Source organism: Dermochelys coriacea, chromosome 1 (genome assembly GCF_009764565.3).
Source record: "Dermochelys coriacea isolate rDerCor1 chromosome 1, rDerCor1.pri.v4, whole genome shotgun sequence".
Taxonomy (NCBI): Eukaryota; Metazoa; Chordata; order Testudines; family Dermochelyidae; genus Dermochelys; species Dermochelys coriacea.
Genome location: NC_050068.2, coordinates 247,537,240 through 247,561,137, shown reverse-complemented (window position 1 = coordinate 247,561,137; position 23,898 = coordinate 247,537,240).

Genomic DNA, 23,898 nt, shown 5'->3' with positions numbered 1-23,898 from the left:
GACTTTATTAGACTTTGTCTTAACAAATAAGGAAGAACTGATGACAGAACTAAAATTTAATGGTAGCTTAGGTCCAAGTGATCATGACTTGATCACTTGTACAATATACAAGCAGAATGTGCTGCAACACATTTTGTTAGGAAATTGTCATTTATAATGTTTAGAAATACCAAGGATGATTTAGTACTGGCAGCATGAGATCTCCAGGATGTGTCATTCAATTTGAAATTCTCCCTGGATGACACAGCTTCCCCTGCCCCTTACACATTATAGATAGGTGCACAAAGAGGCAGTTATCTTGTTCCCCAGTGTGATTTGGTAGTCTGTAGCAGGCACCAACTATATCCCATCTTGTGGTTTATCTATAAGGACACTGACCCATAAGCATTCAATATCATTTTCTTCCGAGTCATCAGTGACTCATAAACAGGTAATCCCATTTTTTAACAGAGTGCCACTCCCCATCCCCTTTTGCCCACTCAGTCCCTCCTTAAATAGGTTATAACCATTGATTTGATCATTCCAACAGTGCAAATTATCCCATCAGGTTTTAGTAATAAATCTAGACTGAATGTATGCTCATAAATGATCAATTCCAATTCTTATTTGTTGTCCAGGCTCCTAGTATATGTGTATAGGCAATTAAAAATATCTTCTCTTCATATCCTTTGATTCCTTGATTAATTTTGTTCTCAACAGCTCAATTTTGTACTAATTGTTCATCACTGGTATATGTGCCGACTTAGAGCGGCCATACCATTTTTTAGGCCAAGTCTGCACGACAGTTTCACCCCCTCACTCCCCTCACCAAATGCAACTATTTCCCTGTCTGCCATGATCACACCCCTACAGGGCCAGGGGTTTGGGTAAGGGACTGAGATGATTATTTAAGACAAACCTAAACTTTAGTTAGCAAGGTAAAATTGTTCACACCATACGAGCTAGGTGGGTCTGCTTCATTTGGGAAAGTATTTTAGGTTTTTTTCACCCTTATACACCAATCCCCATGTAAATTGTAGGAGGAATGCAAATACATAATTACCACATGTGGGTTCCCCCCCTTCCCCCCCCGTTAATGTCTCTGCAAGAAAAACAGAACTTAAAAAGTCCATGACTGCACTGGACTATAAAAGTGAAACTAACAAAGTACTTTATTTATCATGATTTATAGGATTCCTCCCATACAACTGCGTTAATTATCCTAATCACTAGCAAGGGCTAAAGAGTTTGTTAGTGCATAAAAAACAGGATGAGTAAAATTGCTGTAATGGTTGAGTTAGTTTGCCAAAATATTACAGGATGCAGCAGCAGCATTCAGAGATCGCTACTTCTTCAGAGGTGTTTACATTTGTCACTGTGCTATACATACTGAGCCTACAGAGCCTAACCCAAGAACTTGTAAGTGGATGAAAAATTTGAGCTACAAGGCTTGTTGGATGGGATAGAGAGATTTACATGTGGCAATGGTAAGATTTAACATGTATTATAAGGAAGATGTAGTAAGTTGTTTTGTAATGCTGGAATCTTTTGAATCTGTAAAGTCCTCACCCTCTGAAATTAGGACTCTGACTAACCACTTCCATGATTTTGTAAAAGGAAAGTAATTCAGAACAGAAGATCAGCACAGCTTTTGCTGCATTATAAAACTTCCCATAAAGCAGGAATTTCACACTGAGAAATACAAAACAGAGACAAATATATCAAAGTACAGAACTGTGTTTCTAGCTTGCAATTGTCACAATTTTCCTTGCTATAACTGTTAATTAACAAAGACATTTGCAGATAGATAGGAAACCACAAACACATACACAACTCCTAGCCTGAATTTTCATTGTCCTTATTATAATGAGAATTTTACTAATTTTAAATACAGATGTTTTAATAGGCATCCATCCATATGCTGCACTTAGATGAATCTATAACCATAATTTCCCTAGGTGCCAGCTTCAGTATAGATTAAGAGGTTTTATTTAAATACCTATATTTGCAATTTGGGCCTTTTGCTGTCAAACATTTTGGATTTCAGCCATGCGCAGGCATGTGGGATTGGAAAGAATGGTTAGAAATCAAGGAGACATCTCTCTTTGTGCCTACATGTAAGGACCAGGCATAGTAGCAGTCTTTGTGGTCTCCTCAGCACAGGATGACTTGAAGCTAGCACCCACAGTGGCACTGACCTATTCAAAGGGCTAGCCTTTGCTATGGCCCCACCCTCTCTTCTTCAGAATATTTCTATTGTGTAGACAGCAGGCAGAGGGTGGGGGATTTGTACATTGCCTGCCTGAAGCACAGGGAGTCTTGGAGTTTCCATAGGAATGATGCATCTCTGCAATGACTCCAAAGACTTAAAGGTCCAGACAGGCCTTTTGCATATAACTCCCATATATTTTTTCCTTTAATAGCTTAAGAACATCCATGTCTCTCTCTGGCATCTAAGCCAGTAGTGCCAGCATGCAGGGCCTCAGTCCATGGTGAAATTGAAGTCCATCCTACCCATGTCTTCCTTTAAGCGCCTCTTTGTCTCCCCAAAAATCCTCACCTGTCATAACAAAATGACAGGAATCCTGTGTGGCTCAAACTTTAATGGACTTGCTGGCTACTGCTGGTGGAAACAAAGACAGAGATTTTAAATCCTTTTGAGCCAGCCGCAGAGGGAGCTCAGCAGAAATACTGCAATAAAACTTCTAAACTCTGAAGAACTGTTCTTCCTGGTAGAGTTTCTGCGCAAAGAGACTTAAGAAGTGTTCTTATTGTCAACTCAATCCCCAACTAAAAGGCTTTCAAACCCTTCATGTTTTGTAGAAAGCTTTCTCAGTTTAAGAGGAGCAAAAGGGAAGCTTATGAAAAACACGGGCTTGCTACTTCTAAGTTTGAGATTTCATGGACAGGGTGGATAGGCGTACAGCAAAGTATGACCCTTCCTTCTAAATTCCTGGCTGGTCAGCATAGAACTCCTCTGCATTTCAATACTGCCTCTTCCCTCCCAAATTAACAGTTGGCTATGTAATTTTATTTAAAATATAGGAGCTTTGATTCCAGAAATGCTAGAGTTATGCTGAACATTTGTTTGTTTTTTGCATTCTACGAACACCAAAGACCATTCACCCATGTTGCTGGCTTAGGACAATGGTTTGCAAACTTTCTCATATTGCTGATCTCTTTTTAAATTAGATGGTCCATGAGATGGGAACAACAGCTTCCACCAGTCCCAAGTAAGAAAGAGGAGCAATGTATCCAAGATAAAATGAATAATGATAGAAATTTAGTAAGCCAAATCCTGATGTTCTGATACAGATTTTTACTTAGCCATTGAATTGGCAAAACCCCTCCTGGCTTTATTTAGAGTTGTCTCAGTAAAGATGAGAACAACTTACTAAGGACTTTGGGATTTAACCTATCGTGTTTTATTTTCTTCTGGATCATTTTCCTTTTGATTCAGCGAGAGCAGAATTATCTATTGATTAGTAGACATTCACTATGGAGGGTTCAATAGATGTTTTTGCATATGTTGAGTCCTAAGGGTAGCAAATTGAACTAACAAGAAAGAAAAAAAGTTAACACTGCCTGTGCCTAAATACACTTCTGATAATCTTTCTGTGGGGAAATTATTACCTCTTACCTCAACCCACCCCGCAATAATTCTTCGGAAAGGTTTCCATCAAGGGAAACATATAGGTATATAAAAAGTATGCCAAATTGTTGGCAATCCTATTATTTATTACTTATTATATTATTAATTATGATTATTATTTATTATTACTGATTTGTATGACAGTAACATCTAGAGGCCCCAACTGAGCTCAGGCCCCAATTGTACTAGGCATTATACATATACATAATGAGAGAAAGTTCCCGCCCTGAAAAGTTTATAGTCAAACTAGACAAGACAGACAAAGGTGGACATAACAGAGTCCTCAGAGAGCCAGGTGGCTTACTGGTTAGCACACCCACCTTGCAGTCTCCAGCCTCCCAGCGGGAAGGGCCTGCAGTCCATTTCCTAATCCTTGTATGTGGCTTATCTTCACCTCAGAGTTTTCAAAATCCTTATCTTCTCCTTATTAGAAGGGGGTGGAGTGGGAACAAGGTTTATGCCTGCCCTGCAACAAGCACAGTTGCTAGGGAAGCCCAGGCCCACCCACCCCACCAGGCTCCACGTAGGCCCTGTAGCAAAGCTAAGACTCACCGGTGCGGCACCTGCTGCTGGTCATCTTGGGAATTAGTTCTCTAGCGTACGGAGTGCCTTCTGCAGGCCGGTGTCTGACCTGCCGCTGGCTCCCCATGTCCCTCCTGGACCCCGGTGCCCTTTACGTCAGGGTTCTGCCCACCATAGTACCCCCACACACTGGGTCTCCCTTCTCAGGGGAACCCCCAATCCTCTACACCCACCTTGCTTCAGTGGCTACTGCCAATCGTCATCCTTCTCAAGGGGCAGACTGCAGCCCGTAATGGCCACTCATCACTCATCGGCAAGGGGCTTGGACCAGCTGCCTCTGACTATCACCAGGCTGCACGCCTGCAGCCCCAGTACCTCCTTAGCCCATAACCAAGGCCTCAGCCTGGGAAGTTGCCAGGCTGGAGCTCCCCAGCTCTTTTGCCCTTCCCCAGCACTGATTAGCTGGTAGGGGCACTCCTGTTTATAGTGTCCTGGTTGCCCACAGGCAAAACAATTTTTAGGCCCCGGCACCAGCCTCCAGCCCCAGGTGCCTGGCCCGCAGTGAGGTCCAAGTGCCCTCCCCCGTAGCAGCTGAAGCAGTCCCACCTGCTGCTCGGCAAGCTGGGCCACACAGGCTCTCCAATAATAGTTCATTGCCATTTTTCTCCACCTTCAGTGTCTCAACTCTTTGATCCAGGCAATAGTCCCACTGTCCTTGTCCTTCCCCTTGTATCTGGGTGACCATTTATGCCTCCATTCTCCACCTCGTGTAGCGAAGCAAAGACTCACCAGTGCGGCACTTCCTGCTGGTCGTTTCGGGAATTAGCTCTCCAGCATACGAAGTGCCCTCTGCAGGCCGGTGTTTCGCCTGCCACTGGCCCCCTTGTCCCTCTTGGACCCCGGTGCCCTTTACCTTGGGGTTGTGCCCACCACAGTACCGCCACACACTGGGTCTCCTTCCCAGAAAAAACCCCAGCCCTCTACACCCACCTTGCCTCAGTGGCTACTGCCAGTCGTCATCTAGCCCCTTTCTCAAGGGGCAGACTGCAGGCCGTAATGGCCACTCATCACTGGCAAGGGGGTTGGACCAGATGCCTCTGCCTATCACAATCGCGAACCGGTTGTTAAATTTTGAAGCAGTTTTAGATCCAGTTGTTAACCCGTTTCCCTGCAGGGGGAGCTGAGGCTTTGATGGGCTCCAGCTGGGAAGTGATGTAATTCCCCCTCCGGCCGCCGGGGGCGCTGCGCTGCGGGAGCCATGTGGGCTGCCGCCTGGACCTGGGCACGAGCCCTGCTGCTGCTCCTCCCCTGGCCCTGGGGCTCCCGATGCTGCCTGGTGTGTCCTCGGCTGCTCTGCTGGGCCTGGGCTGCGTCCTGCTGTTCTCCCTGAGCACCCACCACCCTGCCCGCAGCCAGCCCCCGTCTCCAGCCACCTCCGCACCCCCTGCCTGCAGCCAGCCCCACCGCACCCCTGCCCTGTCTTCAGCCAGCCCCGCAACCCCTGCCCGCAGCCAGCCCCTGCTGCACGCACCCCCTGCCCTGCCCGCAGCCAGTCCCTGCCGCACCCTCTGCCCTGCCTGCACCAGCCTCTGTCTCCAGCCACCCCTGCACCCCCTGCCCGCAGCCAGCCCCGTCTCCAGCCACCCCTGCACCCCCTACCTGCAGCCAGCCCCTGTCTCCAGCCACCCCCGCACCCCCTGCCCTGCCTGCACCAGCCTCTGTCTCCAGCCACCCCTGCACCCCCTGCCTGCAGCCAGACCCTGCCGCACCCCCTGCCCTGCCCTGCCCTCAGCCAGCCCCTGCCGTACACACCCCCTGCTCTGTCTCCAGCCAGCCCACACCCTCCTGTCTCCAGCCAACCCCGCACCCCCTACCCTGCCCGTAGCCAGCTCCGCACCACCTGCCTCCAGCTAGCCCTGCCCCACGCCCCTGTCTGCAGCTGGCCCCACGTCCACTGGTGCCCTGCAGTTCCCAGGACAGTAACCTTGCACATCTGCTTCAATGAGGGGGGCAGGGAGCAGCTGGGACCCACACATGTGCACCCCTTAGGGTGACCAGACAGCAAGTGTGAAAAATCAGGATGGGGGTGGGGGGTAATAGGAGCCTATATAAGAAAAAGACCCCAAAATTGGGACTGTCCCTATAAAATCGGGACATCTGGTCACCCTAGCACACCCCCAGGGAGTGGCAGGGACCCACACCTGTGAAAGGGATCTCATTTCTAGTTCAGGCCCATCTTTTTAAAAAAGAACTTTAGGCAGGATTAACACACACCCGTATTTTCCCGACAGGTCAGGCTTTTTGATTCTTAAATCGCCGTCTGGAAAATACGGACGTATGGTAACCCTACTGGTACAAAAAATACATACTGTGGCACATCCTTTAAACCAGAACTTTTTATAGGGAACCAGTTGTTAAGATTTTGGCAGCTCATTGCTGGATTTAACCAAGGCCTCAGCCTGGGGAGTTGCCAGGCTGGAACTCCCCAGCTCCTTTGCCCTTCCCCAGTACTGCTAGCCTCAGGTACCCCTGCTCCTTCAGGCAGCTTGGTCCTTCTCTCTCGTGTCTTCCCTACCTTCTGGCCCAGGAGCTGTTTTATATGGCCCAGCCAGGCCCTGATTGGCTGGCTCCCAGCCTTTTCCTATTGGTTCCCCGGGGCAGCCCTTTCCCAGGGCTGGTTTTAACCCCTTCAGTGCCAGAGCGGGGTGACCGCCCCACTACTGGCCCTATGAGAGAACAGTGTCCAGCATTCTGGAGTGCCCCAGATCTGCCTCCCACAATCACTGCCTATCATCCATCTCCCCCAGCGTGTCCAAGTCCAATATAAGATCGCAAGGGGGAAAAAAGACAACTAAACTTTCAGCCCCAGCTGGGCTCTACAGGCACCCTTGTTCATGAGCCCTCAGAGTACATCTATCTTCCTCCTCAGCCTTCTCCTTCTGAGCTGAGTTGCCACGTTAAGCTTCCTTTCCAGGTGGAGCATTATCTACAGGCCTGGAAGGGTGGGGCTACCAGGGCCAGTTTTTCCTTTAATCCCTTTGGGCCCAGTGTGGGGTTTGTGCACCCCCTCACAGTGGGTAAAATAAGTCTTATTATCACCATTTAATGGATAAGGAACTGAGGCAAAGAGATGGTGAGTGACTTGTCCAAGATTACATAAAAAGTCGGTGGCAAAGCTGGAAAATGAGACCAGTTTCTTGTTTCCCAGTCCGGTGTTTCAACCAGAGATGATCCTTCCACTTCCACTGTCCCCAGTTTGAAAGCATATTTTTAAATGCATCTCTTTAAATCATAATTATCATGTCATTTTTTGGAAAATGAACTCCACTTTTGCTGGTTCATGGAATTAAGTTTAGGTAAACACTGTTGTTTTGGTGTTCAATCTGGAACATAATATCAAATAAAGCTGAGTGAATAATTTACAATACATAATACAGGGGTATAATGAATTTAAACTTCTTTTCTGTTCACCAATTGTCTGCAAGCTGCTTACGATTTTTCCATTTAATTTGTTGTTGAATACTTCCAGTGAATAATTCTTAGACTGGAAATTGCTTATGAGCAGTTTGCAAATGGATGACATTTGAGATTTACTGGTTAATTTTGATTGGATGAGTCATTTTATTTGTGTTCCCTCACTGATGAGCAAGGTTATTGGGGTAAATACTTCCATTTCTATCTAAAACTACCTTGTTTTTGGTTGAATAACTGCAATCTAGTATGTGAGAAACAAAGCTACAAATGGTCAGGGGAAGTTGTTGTGAAGAGAGGAGCAATCTCTGAGGAGTCTTGGGTCAGTTCCAGAGAATGCCTTGGAAATTAACACCAGCCCTTTAAATTGGACCCTGTATCTGTGGGGAGCAGAAAGGGAAAAGGAGCCGGGGAAGAGTACTATAAAATAAAGGGGGGGAAAATGTGGGGACAGATGAATATAGAGGGCAGGTGAAGTACAAGAAACTGGAAAGAGCTGGTGAGTTGGGAAGGGGATGAGTGAGGAAGGGCAATGAGAAAGGGAGAACTACAAGTTAGTGATAGGGGAGAAGATACAAGGTGATACAGGTTTAGGAGAACTGAGCTCATGTCTAAGAGCCACCCAAGTAGACCAAGGTTTATACTTGCGGTTCTCAAGACTGTATGCAGTGGACCACAACCATGAGTACAATCTCTAAAGCATGTTGGGATCTTTCTGCATGGAAGGAGCTGTCGGCTAAATGTAAGATCATCATCACTTCTGATTTTTCTTCTCTGCTGTTTACACCACTGCTAGACTTCAAAGTAGCCAGCATCCCACTTCTTCGTCATCTGATGCCAATGCTTCAGGCCAGGGGCATACAAACAGAGACAGAATAGAAAACATATGACAAACAATGCCTTCAGCACAGTCTTTCTCCTATTAAAGATTCCTCCCCCACTGGCTAATTCATGAAAAGATACTAGTGTCAGTAATGAGAGAATGGGAAAAACAACACCACCATTCTTTGTGGAGGCTAGTGGAGTGATTGGTGGAAAGATAATCATAAACAAATCAGTTTCAAATAATGCAGAAGCTCATTCAATTATCCTATCTTCCCACAGCACTGGACTCTTGGAATGTCAGCATGCGAACATTGGTATGATGTACAGACACAAGATGATCACAAAACACAAAGACAACATACTCTGAGTATCCATCTATGTGCCAGATAAATGGTTCACTTTAGCATTTTACAATATCTACCAGATTAATTAACAGATGGGTTAAAAAAATCACTTTGTTAACAAGTCCATTGCATTCAGGGTCGGATTAACACTCCTGTGAGCCCAGGGCTATTAGATTTTGTGGGGCTCCTGTATACAAGTCTTTTTCCTGGATGGGAGTTTGGTGCAGGAGGGGGCTGGGGCAGCAGATTGGGGTGCAGGAGGTGGTGTGGGGTCTGGGAGAGAATTTGGGTGCAGGAGGGGATTCTGATCTGGGGCAGGGGAGTGGGATGGAGGAGGGGGTGCAAGGTGCAGGCTCTGGTTGGGAGGTGCTTGCTATAAGCGGCTCCCGGCCGGCAGCGCAGCAAGGCTCAGGCTGCCTGCCTGTCTGCCGTAGCCCCACACCTCTCCCAGAAGTGGCTGGCTGCTAGCATGTCTCTATGTGCCCCTTGGGGAGAGAGAGGCAGCAGGTCCTATACACTGCCTGCGCCCGCAAGAGCTGCCCCCATAGCTCCAGGGACAGTGCTGGGGGTGGGGGGAGCATGCAGAGCCGCCTCCCTGACCTCTCACCAGGGGCCACAGAGACGTGCCAGCAGCCAGCCACTTTTGGGAGGCAGGCAACCTCCCTGAGTACCCCTTTTAGCAGCCCGGAGATCGCTGCCTGTGATTTATTTTTGCAGGGACCCCTTTGAGCCAGGGCCCTGTGCTGCAGCCTCTAAAGCCCCTGCCTTAATCCAGCCCTGATTGCATTTGTCTGCCAACTGCTGGTAGAAATTATTGCCAGGTTTGCTTTGGGTTTCCTGTTTTCATGGGTCTAACATGAAACTCCAAATTTTGGATTTAAAAAAAAGGCTACTTATACTGAAGCTACTTACACAGTAAACTTTTGTCTTCCAAAGATCAAGCTTTCTACTGGGGATGGATTCATTATTTTTAGAACCCTGGATCTGAGATGAAAACTGTGTGCCTGCAATTTATAAGATTAAAATACAATGGCTCAGATCATCAGCTGATTTCAATTGGCTTAGATCTATTCACTTAAAACGATTTACACCAGCTGAAGAGCTGGCCCATTATATTTTAATCTTGTGACCTTTGGAAGGCTCAAAATTACAGCCATATGAGTAGCCTTGGCCAATGCAGGTTTCACTAAACAGATTACCTGTCTCTATTATTTCACAAATCTCTAAGTAAGTTTCTGTTTGCAGCCATGACTTTCCATTACACTTAGCGTTGCTTGTAAAATTTACATTGGAAAGGTAGGCAGGGGACTGCTACCTGACTAAATACAAGGGATCAGTCAACACGGCATGACCTTAGCTCATCCCCGAAAATGTAATCGGCTCAAGTCACCTAGCATCTGCCACACAAAATTAATGGAAACTTCAGGTATGCAATGCTGTTTCTAGAAATGTATTATAAAGTCAAATGCTCAAGGTAATCCACAATGACGATCCTGAGTGCATTGAGATAAGTGAAGGGAGAAACAAATTCCATATTGTGATATGCAAAGTATCATTTAGGTGCTGGGAATTTACCAGTTTGTAGAACATTCACAGGGAATTCTACAATCTACAGGACAGTTATATTCTAAGCTTCCCAGCCTTAGAGCCTTCTTGAAAGGCACTACAGGAATCCAATGGAAAAAGAAGGCTTTATTTAGTGATAACACGGATCATTACAAACCTCAGGGGGACTTACAGCTGCCCTGACTAGCTCAGTACCACATTCCCCACAGGAACAAGAAAGGGAAGGAAACAGAAGAGAAATACAAAAATAAGCAGCATGCAGAAAAGTTTCCCTCTGGTGGAGGAACTGACCAATAGGAAATTGTGCAAGGCGAGGGACAGTGTGAGAGCAATAAGGTCTGTGCCCAACATGTTCTTTAGAACTGGTTAAAGTTTTTTGCAAGAAAAGATTTTGGCAGAAGAGCATTTTTTAAAATAATTTTTTTGCAAACCTCCCACCCCACATTATCTAAGGGATTTTCCCCACAAAATTTAACTTGATTTTTTCTTATCCAAATCATTGTCCATTACCACATTTTCAGATGGTATGGTGTTAGGAGACAGATAGTATACCAATCTGATTATTCAACCTTTGCAAAGTGATTTTGTGCTGCATTGGGTGAATCAAATTATTTCACCTATGAAAACCTATGTTCAAATTCAGGCTTAGACAGTAAGTGAAATGGTTGATGGTTTTATTCTAGTTACTAGTGGACTTTTTCATACCAGAAATCCATCACACATTCCAGCACATTTTTTCATGATTATTTGACTCTGTTCAGCATTACAGAGAAATGGAAGATTTGTGTGGACAGAGGCCTTAAGTATCAGAGGCTGGTGGCTGTTCAAGATTTAGGTGTATTGCAAAGTTGTGCTAGGGAAGTTTGCACAATGGCTACCTGAACTTTTCCTGGTTTGAGCCCTCTAGACAGATTCAGACTGGAAATAAGGCTTATGTTTTTAACAGGGAGGGTAATTAACTGGAACAAGTTACTAATGATTGTGGTGGATTCTCCATCACTGGAAATTTTAAAATCAAAATAGACTTTTTTCTAGAAGAAATGCTCTAGTTCAAACAGGAATTAATTGAGGCAAGTCGTATAACCTGTGTTATGCAGGAGGGAAGATGAGATGATCACAATGGTCCTTTCTGGTTTTTAATCTATGAATCCAATCTTTCATTTGCATGATCTCTAAATTTACCTTCCTATCCCACCATCAGTACTTCACTGAAACACAGTTAGGGTCATTTAAGTACTACATCAAATCCATCATATCCATGCAAACCCTTAAAAATAAGGAAATGTTCAATTAAGGGATCTATCTTTACCATGCCATAAAACCCACACTTCACTGAACCCATTCCAAGTTACAGACTCTGCCCCTCAACAAATAAATTCAAATTAACTACAGCATATAAATGTTACACATCATATACACAGATTCCTCCCAAACATTTTATTGTATCTTTAAGCCATGTTTTAATTGGAACCTTTAGTCTAGAATTTTTCCAAAAGAGAACAATATCAAAGTATCTTTAACATAATGCTGTTTTGAAAAGAGAAGGTGGGGAAAAAGTGTTGATGGCTTGAAATGTAAAGTTTGCTTTGTATCCAGTTTACTGTATTAAAATTGGTATTTCTGATCAACCCCAGTTCTAATGTCAGGATCTGTTAGGTTAATCATTTCTTGATAGAATTTGTATCTCACAGGTGCCTGATGTCTACAGACTTTCCTCCTGCAAAAAGACTTTTGGTTATTTTGCCTTGATCATGTACTTGTACCATTAATCAAATCAAATCTGTGTTTTCAATTAAAGAACATAGTTTTTAAGAGCTGTATTTACAGCAAACATTTTACACATCCAGCCATGAATGCTCTAAGTACACTCCTTCATAATACAGTATTAGAGAAGAGAAATATAAAGAGTTAAAACCAAGGTATTCCATTCCAGGCTGTTATAGAGCAAGGCACAGACTTAATAGCTATGACTCTAAGAATACAAAGGATCATGTTCTGAAAGAGAATGTGAGCTAACATGAACCAGAAACATAATGTGCAAGACTATATGATTGTGTTAATCTCTTAAAGCTCATTAAAGGTGAAGTTAGGATTTTATATCACATCAGTATCTCAAATAATATAAATTACAACTGGATCTTTTTTAATTAGCGATTTTTATATCCATGTTGACTCACACTCAATCAGCAGTTTCTGAAAATAAATGGCACTCTCAGATTAGTTTATTTTCCTCAGCGTTTATCTATTTCTCAAATAAAATATGGACAAATTAAGTGTTTGATTCTACAGAGGCGCTGGAGTCCAATCTTCAATCAATTCCCAATTTGCTAATTCTGTGTTTTCCTAATCCATCCCTTGCTTAGCCTCTGTCTATACCTCTATCACCTTATGTGTGTGCAGGCTTATTTGTTGTTAATTATTATTAAAAATGTGTTAAATGCAAACTATGTGCTCAGGACTGTACATGAAGACCTACAGGAAAAGATAATTCTCATGCCAATGAGCTTGCAGACACCTCCAATCCTGCACCCATTGAATTCATATCCAGAACTTTCATTGGCTTCAGTGGTACAGGTCTAGTCACTAAATGGCCATTCAACAATTTGTGATGCACTCCCCTACCTCTCTCTACCTTACCTAATGACAAGGTTTAGCATTTGTCTGCCTCTTAGAAGTAGTCAGACTTCAGGAGGGATCTGAATGAGGAGAAGGTGTATATGTGGGGTAGAGAGACAGGGAGAACGTTCAAGGTGTATGGGACAACATGGAGGAAGGCACAGAAACTACAGTAGGGTAAGGAAACTGAATGAATGCCAGTGAGGCCGGGTTCCTTGGAGGAGTGAAGGATCAAGAACCAGTACAATGAAAAAGCAGAGTAGAGATTTAAGCAGGGCTTATATGAAGAGAGCTGAAAGTGAGGACAAAACGAATGAATTTGATTCTAGATACTAATACTAGAAGGAAGCAGTGAAGGGATTTATGGAGGGGGATATAATTTGAACAAGATTATTTTAACGGCCCCTGTCTGAATAGACTAGAGGGCAGTTAGACAGCCTGCGATCTCCCTACATTCAAACAAACTCTCAGCATGACAAGCAGTCCAATGGCGAGTGTTCTTCTCCTTCACAGGAAATAACAATCCAGGCAAATCCCCTGCTCATTCTAGGGCTTTCAAATAAAAGTTCTCATAGTCAGAGAGTAAAAGAAGAGCACTGCCTTCCGGAGGCTGGTCTCCCCCACCTAACTCTGACTGCGTGCTTCCTATGCTTTTTATACCCAGCACCTGAGCCCTGATAGGTTACCAAGCCCAACTGGATGTGTTTTATGTCCCTTAACTATTCCCTGTCTGCTTCTACACCACTGTAGAGCTAAGAAGGAAATAGAGAGCTGAGCTGACACACACCCCACCTTCTAACACACCCAGGGTGTTCTAAGGACTTCATGAGACCTAGATGTGTTGCAAATGTGAATCTTTCCCGTCACTTGTGGGAGTTTAGTAGGCCAGAGAGAAGTAGTCAAGGTGAGAGAGAAAATCAAAGCATAAGCAAGTGTTTCAGCGGTGAGGGCAGAAGGAAAGCTCAGATGAAATGTGTTGCTGTCAATAGCTACAGATGAAAAGCTTCAGTGGACTATAGAGAAGTGTATTTCATGTGCTTCCCTGGGATTGGACTCTTTTTAACTGATTGGTGATCCCTGAAAAACATTACCTGAAGGCTCAGAGTTTTAAGAAGATACCCTTTTCTCCTCAAGTAATTCTTCCATGCATAATGATGGACACTCTTCAAGCTGCTTTTAACTGAAGCATCTTGAGAGTAATAATTACGTTCATCCTGCAAGTGCATCCTTTTCCTCTCCCTGCCATGCTATTAAACGGGAAAGCCTCTTGACATCCTAAACTTGACATCTCTACATATCATGTAGTTGGGATGTAAACGCACTATTAGAGTCAAACCAGGAGATCTCATCTGCCAATTAAAAAAAAACAGAGTGAAAGATCCTTATCTAATGTCTATTACCCTGCTGGAAACATTTCTTCGCATTCTGTATTCCCCAGCTTGGGGGGAGGAGGGGAAGAAAAAGGAATTTAATTTAAAAACTGGGCATATTTTTTTCTTTTCTTTTCCTCAAGAGTAGAAGCAGAATGATACATGAAAAAAACAGGGAGGACACCAGTAGGGAAACTTGTTCTTATAATTTGTATTATGGTTGCACTCAGGGGCATGCTCAAGGAGGGCAAGCAGGGGCATGGGTGCCCCCAATAATCTGCAGGGACACAGAACTCCTCTGGCCCTGGGGCAGCAGCAGGGAGAGCGAGCTCCTCCAGCCCCGAGGCTGCGGCAAGAGTTGACAGCTCCTCCAGCCCAGGGTCCCAGCAGGGGTACAGAACATGCCCCTCCAAAAGCCATGAAATTTAAACTCCTGTGCATGCCCCTGATTGCACTTACAGGCGCCATCCAAGGTTGGGACCATTGTATAGGTATTGTATATAGTAATAGACAGTCCTTGCCCCAAACAGTTTATAATGTAAGGCAGACACAAGGTTGGAGAAAGGATTATTGTTATTCCAGTTTTACAGATGGGGAACTGAGGCCTGGAGAGAGTAAAACTGCAGTTTTCTAAGGGACTTGGAGGCCTGGGGTGCCTTGCCCAAGGTCACTCAGGATATCTTTGGCAGAGCCAGGAATTGAATGCACCTCTCCTTAGTCCCAGTCTAATGCCTGAAGCCCAAAAGTAACCTTCCTTTTCCATTGTCCCCTTTTCCAAAGCACATTCATCTGCTTACACAACATCCAGGAACTTGAGCCTGACCTAAGGCTTCTGCTCCCATGGGAAACACTCAGGACTGAAAGATCATTTTGGTTCTTAATAGAATGAATGCAAGTGAACAAAACCAGTTCCCAAGGATGAGTCTATACTGTACTTACACGAGGCTAAATTGCCACATCAGGATGATAGACATGAATAGGGTGAACACAGGATCTGTTTTGTTTGAATTTTTCATGTAAAATCAGAAGTTGTGAAAGGTGCTATATTCCACTTTCTACCCCAGTGGTGCACAAACTTTTCCAGTCGTGCCCCCCCCTTACCACTAATGGAATCTGTGTGCGTCCGTCCCTTCATTACTGCACAACAAAGGCTTCCTCAGCAGAGGAGCTTGGGCTGAAGGTGGAGCTGAGGCTACAGGCAGAGCTGGTCTGGGAGCAGAGAGGGAATGAGGACAGAACCTGGCTGGGGGCAGAGCAGAGTTGGTGGTGGAGTGGGTCTGGGGACAGAGGTGGGCCTGGGGGCAGAGTAGGACTTGGAGCTGAATGGGTTTTAGGGTGGAGCTCATCTGGGGGCAGGGGGGCAGGGCAGCATGGGGCTGGAAGCATGGCACTTGCTCCCTGCCCACCATGAGGTTTTCCTGGGCATGGAGACAGAGCAGGACTGGAGGCTGAACAGGCTTGGGGGAGGAGCGAGGCTGGGGATGGAGCTGGTCTGGGGGTGAAGCAGGGCTGGAAGCATGGCCCTCCCTCCCTGCCCTCTGTGGGGAATGGCCCAGGCCCCACCTCTGGCCCCCCTGAACGTTCCTCCATTACCCCGCTAGGGAGCATGCCTCACAGTTTGGGGACCACTGTTTTATCCTGACCCAGATGGATCAGCTGTAGAGGTGAAAAGATAGATCAATTTCCATTGTAGTTCCATCCTTGGACTCTTTAACAAAGCTGCTAGGCATGTTAGTGACAGTGGTGGTTTTGAAGTTTGTGCCTTTCCACTGAGAACCGGCTTGAGTCTCCAAGGAGGTCCTTAGGCCACTGTGCAGATATTTCATAGATACTAAGGTCAGAAGGGACCATTCTGATCATCCAGTCCGACCTCCTGCACAGCGCAGGCCACAGAATCTCACCCACCCACCCCTACGAAAAACCTTACCCTATATTTGAAGGTAACAACGTTCATTCACTAATGACCTTTCTTGGTACAGGCATATTATTAAGATGGAAGAGCAATACACTACAAAGTGTGTTTACTAAGGAATGCCACTACACTGCCAACACTCCCATTGTTGCCAAAGCTTCAGTGGTGCAATATGGTCACACAGAGTGAACATCCAGACAGATGGTCTTAAGGACCTAGCTTGAGATTGTACCAGGTTGTGCTTGATCTGCAAGGAGGCTATGTCCTCTGTTTAGGATTTGCCATGATGATGATGGCAGGACTACAGGATTACATTAATGCAAACTAGGAACCTTTTAGTTCCCATCTGCAGCATCCATATGGAGGAGTTACAGCACAACACTTTGATGCACACTACTATTCACATTCCTATAATCCAAACTGTGTGGCAGTTCAGAGAAGCCAAAAGGTAGCAGATCCCAATTCCAATCCTTTCTCCCCCTCAGGTGGAAGGAGGACTTGAACCAGGGACTCTCCAACAACCCAGGTGAGTACCCTAACACTTGGCTAAAAGTTATGAGAGAATTCCTCTTCCTTTCCAAAACAACATGGGTGCCTGACACCGAGAACGGCTTGTCAGCTGACAATCCCAAGCAGAGGACGGCACTGTCCTGCATCCCAGACGTGGGCATCTATCTCCGAGAGGAGCTTGGCATGTCCCATTGGCTAGTTTAGGCAAGGCACCATACTCAGGCTTTGCAAATACCAGTGATTTTTTGAAGTACCTAAAAGTTAGGCGTAAGAGTCAACGTCAGTTTCTTTGTGAATCTAGCTATGTGGTTCTAGTGGGTAGAAGACTCTCTGAAGGGAAGCTGGGCATTTGGTGTCACTGATTTGCATGCTAATGCCCAGAAGGCATTTCCATTTCAGCAGTTGTATCATGGTAGTAGTATTGGTATGCAAATTATGTGATCTTACTGAGAGGTTTGTGTATAAGCTGTGTTCTAAAATGAGCTTTGTGGACCAGACACATGAAGGTCAAGTTTCAAACGGTTCCGTTCAGATAAATACCCAAACATTCCAAATCTGACCCATATTATTCAAACCTTTAATGACTTCCTCATAGTGACCATCCACCGCCAACCAGCAGACCTGGCTCCCTCTCTTCTGGGGATTTACCCTCTTTTGCAGCAGTTGCAGAAGAGCCAAGCACCTATAGCAATTGCTCTTCCCCTTGAGTCCTACTGCAGATTAATTCAAATGTAGCATAGTCTGGAGCCCTGTTCCATCATGTCCAAAGGAGGTGAGATTTTGGTTACACTGCAGCTGGGACAATGAAGTGTTGGGGTCCACAATGCCATCACGGAAAAGGGAGAGATAGAGACAAGAAGGGATTGACCCCAACAAAACTTTTCCCACCCTTCATAACAGCTTTGTTCAATAGAGAGATGAAGGTTTTAGTTGTTTCTTATTTTAAGCTCAGTTCACTGATCTCTAGATTTGAGCCTGTAATTCTACAGGGAAGCAGCATGACCTAGTGGACAGAGCACTCAACTAGGATTCAAAAGAACTGGTTTCTATTTGAACTCTGCCACTGGATTGCTGTGCAGGCCACATCACTGACCTGTGCATCAGTTTCACCATCTGTAAAATGGAGATAATGGGGCTTACCTCTTGTGTAATGGGCTTTGAGATTTATGGATGATAAGTATGATATAAAAACTAGGGATTATTATTACAGTGTTACCTGAAAGTGGCAGCTTTTTGAAAATGGCTGAGTGTTATAATGAAGTGAAAGTGCCAACATGGCACTATTTTATGGGCACTAATCCAGTTCCTAAATGGAAAAGCTGACAAAGCCAAATTGTTTATGCCCATGACCAAAGTAGATGACTGCCCTGTCCAATGGCAGAATAGTATTATCCTCACTGTGACACAACTGGAATAAGAATTGTTGCATCAGAATCTCAGAATCAGGCAAACCAGTGGAAGATCTACTTGAGGAAAAAAGCCCGGAAGCCGTGTTGTGATGCAAGTACTCTGAAGTAATGTCCATACTTTGGAAGAGAAAACGGTGGCAAGTTATGTAAGAAAGAAAACTGGCAAAATGAATTCAGTGAGTTCAGAAGCAAACAAAAAGAAGAGCATGTCCAACCCAAACACTAATTGAAATGAGTGGCTTAGAAGGGAACCCCTCAACTAAGTGGCACTTTCTTTGAAGTTTAAATAATGTTTTTCATGATGTTTGAAAAACATCACTGCTTATAACAGCTGTGCAATCAGGAGAGTTAAATCAGTCTTCTTCCTGAACCCTTTTTTTTACCCTGTGTTGCTCACACGCTGGTTTGTTACTGTTTGGTTTCACAGCAATGCGGTACTCTGCAGGCTTATTTGTTATTGTAGGGTTGCTCCTGGGGGCTGGCCTGCTGCCTTTGACTTGAGGAGGAGAAACAACTGTTAAAAGAAAAAAAGAAAGATCATATTATAAAAGCAAACATTGGCTAAACCAACAGTGAACATGAATATACTCCCCCTCTCCAGCTGACAAGTCATAGGATATGAACATTGATGCCAGAGTTGCAGGATGGTGCAATCAGACATCTTTTTTTTCCTCCTCTTGGAGTTTTAAAACTGCTTTTCCCTTCCTGTTTAGTATTTGATCCAAAGAAGAAGTCATGCTGTTTAATATCACTTCCCTCCAGGAGCCATAGGGACCATGATAGAACTCTTTTAAAAAGGAAAAATATTTTGAAAAATAATGGAGGAGAATTTCCTCAGAAAGATTGTTTCTCTTTTCGGTTCAACCTACTGTCATCATCCTGGGATCAGGCAACTCTTTCCTTTGTGAACAAAGACAGCACCAGCTCCAGGAGCTCTTTGTTGTGCATCCACTGAAGAGCTGTTAAGGTTAACACATTGCCAACATAAATGATCAGATTCACTAGACACTCCATTTCCATGTGAACAGCACATCACAATCAGGAACTGCTTTCAGGGTCAGATCCTTAATGGGTGTAAGTGAACACAGCTCCATTGGCCTTGAGGCATTGATTGATGTCAGTGGAGCTATGCTGATTTACATCAGCCAGGGGCCTGGCCCCTCAAAGTCCAGATGGGAGTAAATAGGCCAGGAAGCAAGTGGAAGGAAGGGTGATCTGTATAGGAGCAGGGGCAGAGTCAAATGCACAGAATGTGGGCTTATAGGGCCGTTAGGGACAAGTGCATGGCAGCATCAGGAACGAGCTCCTTCTGAGTTGGAGAATCTTGGATCAGCTAGGCACAGAGCCCTATTAGCTGAACAATGAATGGTCCTGGGAGTGTTCCAGAGTACACAACACTCTGCCCCTATTGTTAGATACATTTGTGTTGCTTGGAGATCTGTGTTTGCCGGAAAGAAGGAAAGTTAAATAAAAGATCAAAGAAATGAACAGACAATGGGGAGCTGCACAGAAACCACACTTTAGAGACCAAAAAGTATTTGGCCATAATGAAAAGAACTGGGATAGTTATAACTAGGAGTACGAGTGCTGCTTCTCCTGCTGCCTTACCTGACAAAGAGATCAGCCTCAAACGAGGAGCCAACTCAGTAACCTGGAGCATGTGTTCTCAAACTGGGGTTCACTGACAGGTGCCAGAGAGTGGCACGCACCCTGTTCTTCTCATATTGCGAAATGAGAGAAGGTTCCTGGCTAGATCACAGCGATTCAGGGAGGTTGGGGCAGGAAGGTATTGCACTATGGAAAACATTGTAAGCCACTGATTTAGAGGCACTCTTAGTCATATTCGCTGTAAACAAAGCTTGAATCTCAGGCTTGGTTTCTCACCCTTTGAGCATTCAGGGACAGCACACTTGCTATGTATCTCAACAGAGACACAAACGCCAGCCACAGTAGTTTACTGAGCCATTGCTGACAGTAATGGTCAATAACGAATCCCCCTGAACAGCTTAGTTGAGAGGGCAGGTCACAGGATGGTTTTCAGCACCGTTACAGAAAGCGTGATGGAGATTTAGTAACAATGGGACATTATGGTGAGGATGAGGCACAGCTCTACTGGTGGTTTTAAGGGAGATGAGTTCGGCCCTTTTGGAGAGATGCTATTGGGCCATATTATGGGACTCGTACTCAATGCATGACAGTAGCTTCTAACTCTTGGGGCCAGTTAATTTTTGAGTAACTTATAAATCATATTTATAAAAAGAGATTGAGTATTTATAAAGCCCTACGTATGCTTCTGTGGCTAGGGTGCTGGGCTGGGAGTTAGGAGGGCACGGTTCAATTTCCAGCTCTGTCGCTAACTCTCTGTGTGCCATTGGACAAGTCTCTGCACCTCTCTGTGCCTTTCTTTCCTGCCTCACACTGTCCATCTTGTCTATTTAGACTGTAAGAGCTTCAAGGCAGGACTATTGCTTACTATGTGTTTTGTACAGTGCCTAGCACCATGGGGCTATGATCTTGGTTGGGTCCTCTAGGTACTGCTGTAAAAGCACATCATAATAATCACCGTCATGTTGAGTAGCTCCTTACTGCACAAGTAGTGACATAAACCTCAATGGGACTCCAAACAGAATATGGTAGTATTCAGTGCAAGTACGGGGACTAAAAACTGGCCCATAGTGAGGTCACAACACATAAGTCCTGTATATAAATTTGTTATATGCAAAGGGGAAAAAAAGTAGAATACATTCAATCTGAATTCGCTATTGCATAGCACCTGGATTTCAGATCCAGAGAGCTTTCCCACCATCACCAGGAAGGTTCTCAGTCTAAGGGGTGTGTGTGTGTCCTACAATGGGGGAAAGGGAATCTAATAATGAAGGAAAGTAGGCAAACTGAAAAGAGCAAAGAAATTTAATGTTATGTGGTTTGTTTTGACGGTGACATGATTGCCAAGTAGAAAAGGACAAATCACTGGTCAAAGAAATGTTATCTTCATGCTTCGAAGAGGGAATTAGAAATAGTAAAGGGGAAAAAAGAACTAGAAGCCCATGTAAAAAGGAATGAACACTTTTGACATTCCAAATTCCAGGCTTACTATACATTTCAATAATGCCAGTCCTGCTCCTTTTATTATCTACTACATATGTTTATTTAATTAGATAGTTATATTTTGATAGATACACAGTAAAGAAAGCATTGCCAAAACCTTATAATGGAATTAATGAAAGAGGGTAAAGCTGTACAGGCATGGCTGGAAACAAAAGAGGTTTACTAATCTGAATGCAGAAATTGGCAAGAAATCTTGGGTAAAAGTACAAAACCAGCCTTAATTCCGTTACTTTGCTTAGTTCACTGGGTCGACGTCTCTTTTTGATGTACAGAGAGTTACTGCCCAAATTGGGATGAGCATATCTCAGAAAGCCAACAAGTAAGGCGGATCTGCTGACTTTTGTTGTATTTTCCTCCAGCTTTGAATCATTTGAAGCCATGAGTGTATACAAACAAGTGAAGCTGGGCAGAAAACAGATGTTTTCTGCACAATCCGTTCAAAAATTATTAGATAGTTTCAATGCATGTTGTTAGCTCTCTCCCTCAATGGCTAAAACTCATTAAATCCAATGGGAGGCATGAAACTAAAAGAAAGAAGATGTAGGTTTTATATTTGATATAGGGATGACAGGAGGAGGATTGGGGGAGATTTTGCTCTCTAGCCACAAGATCTCAATATCTAGTTTAGTTTCTTGTACAGATCCAGAAAAGAAGTGGTCCTTTAGAAGGACAGGATATATCAAGAGAGGCTAATGGGATATGGAACATGTTACCTCCTGTTCAGTATACAATAGTCTTGTCATAAATATAAAGGGAAGGGTAAGCACCTTTCTGTACACAGTGCTATAAAATCCCTCCTGGCCAGAGGCAAAACCTTTTCACCTGTAAAGGGTTAAGAAGCTAAGATAACCTCGCTGGCACCTGACCAAAATGACCAATGAGGAGACAAGATTCTTTCAAATCTGGAGGGGGGGGAAACAAAGGGTTTGTCTGTCTGTGTGATGCTTTTGCTGGGAACAGATCAGGAAGGCAGCCTCAGAACTTCTGTTAAGTTAGTAAGTAACCTAGCTAGAAATGCGTTAGATTTCCTTTTGTTTAATGGCTGGTAAAATAAGCTGTGCTGGATGGAATGTATATTCCTGATTTTGTGTCTTTTTGTAACTTAAGGTTTTGCCTAGAGGGATTCTCTATATTTTGAATCTGATTACCCTGTAAGGTATTTACCATCCTGATTTTACAGAAGTGATTCTTTTACCTTTTCTTTAATTAAAATTCTTCTTTTAAGAACCTGATTGATTTTTCATTGTTCTTAATATCCAAGGGTTTGGGTCTGTGTTCACCTGTACAAATTGGTGAAGATTTTTATCAAGCCTTCCCCAGGAAAGGGGGTGTAGGGCTTGGGGGGATATTTTGGGGGAAGACATCTCCAAGCAGGCTCTTTTCCTGGTCTTTGTGTAAGACGCTTGGTGGTGGCAGCATACGGTTCAATGACAAGGCAAAGTTTGTACCTTGGGGAAGTTTTTAACCTAAGCTGGTAAGAATAAGCTTAGGGGGTCTTTCATGCAGGTTCCCACATCTGTATCCTAGAGTTCAGAGTGGGGAAGGAACCTTGACAAGCCCAAACTGGAAACAGCTACACATTTTGGCTGACCAAAAGCTGTTTGTTAGTTTGTGTGAAATGATTTGCTGCTCCCAGGTCAGTTCAGAGGTGATCACAGATGTATTCTTTTGAGGGCAGTCTCATAAGCTATAACAAACACTGAATGGCATAGACATAGAATGTGAACCATTCGTCTCATCCCCAGAGGTGGTTCTTCCAAAACAAAGTTCTGTGGTAATCTGTCCACAGTGAAGGACATTGGCTGGGCCGAATGCCACGGGGAAGTATAAACAGAGAATTTCAGTCTCCAGTCCTGTCTATCTATAATCACGTAGAAATGCTAAAATTCATTTCTAAGTAATAACAAAATCCTTTCCCATCAGCCACAGGGGTGGGGGAGATTATTGAAAATGGACACAATTGAAAGGTCCTTTTTTGTGGAGGATTGTTTGATTAACAATAAATGATGCTACAAGCAAGTAAAGTTGTAGAAATCAGAGACGTATTAAATATGTTGAGAGGCCAGTATTACTTGCTGAGGTTCCCAGCAGCTAGTCCCCAAGCTTACAATTCTGAGCTCCTCGGCCCTCACCAGTCTCAGTCCCTCTTGAAACCGAAACCTCTTTCTCCAGTTCCACTCATCATACCACAGGAGATTACTTGATACAAGATACACCTTCAAATGAAAAGCAAATGAAAACGGTTACCTGCACAAAGTCATTATACTGAAACGCCAGGTGTCAGACTGGTGTCGTCCCCACACTTTCCCTGACAGGGTTAAAGCAGTCCAAGAAGGGGGCAATTAACCTATTAGGCAGAAAGTTGGAGAGAATTAAAACTGAGAGGGAAGCCTTAATTCGAAGAAACTCAACTGCAGGAACAGGTAGAGCCTATATAAGTAGGTAAGCTGACAACAGAGATGGGGAAAGGCTTCAGTCACTCCCTGGGAGGAGTGTATAGAGGCTGCAGAGACATGCAGCCTGCAGTTGCTCCCTGGGAGGAGGGAGTGGTGAAGCTGACAGACCTAGAGAAGGAAGGGAGCGCTAGAAGATTAGGAAAGGGCTCAAGGAAATG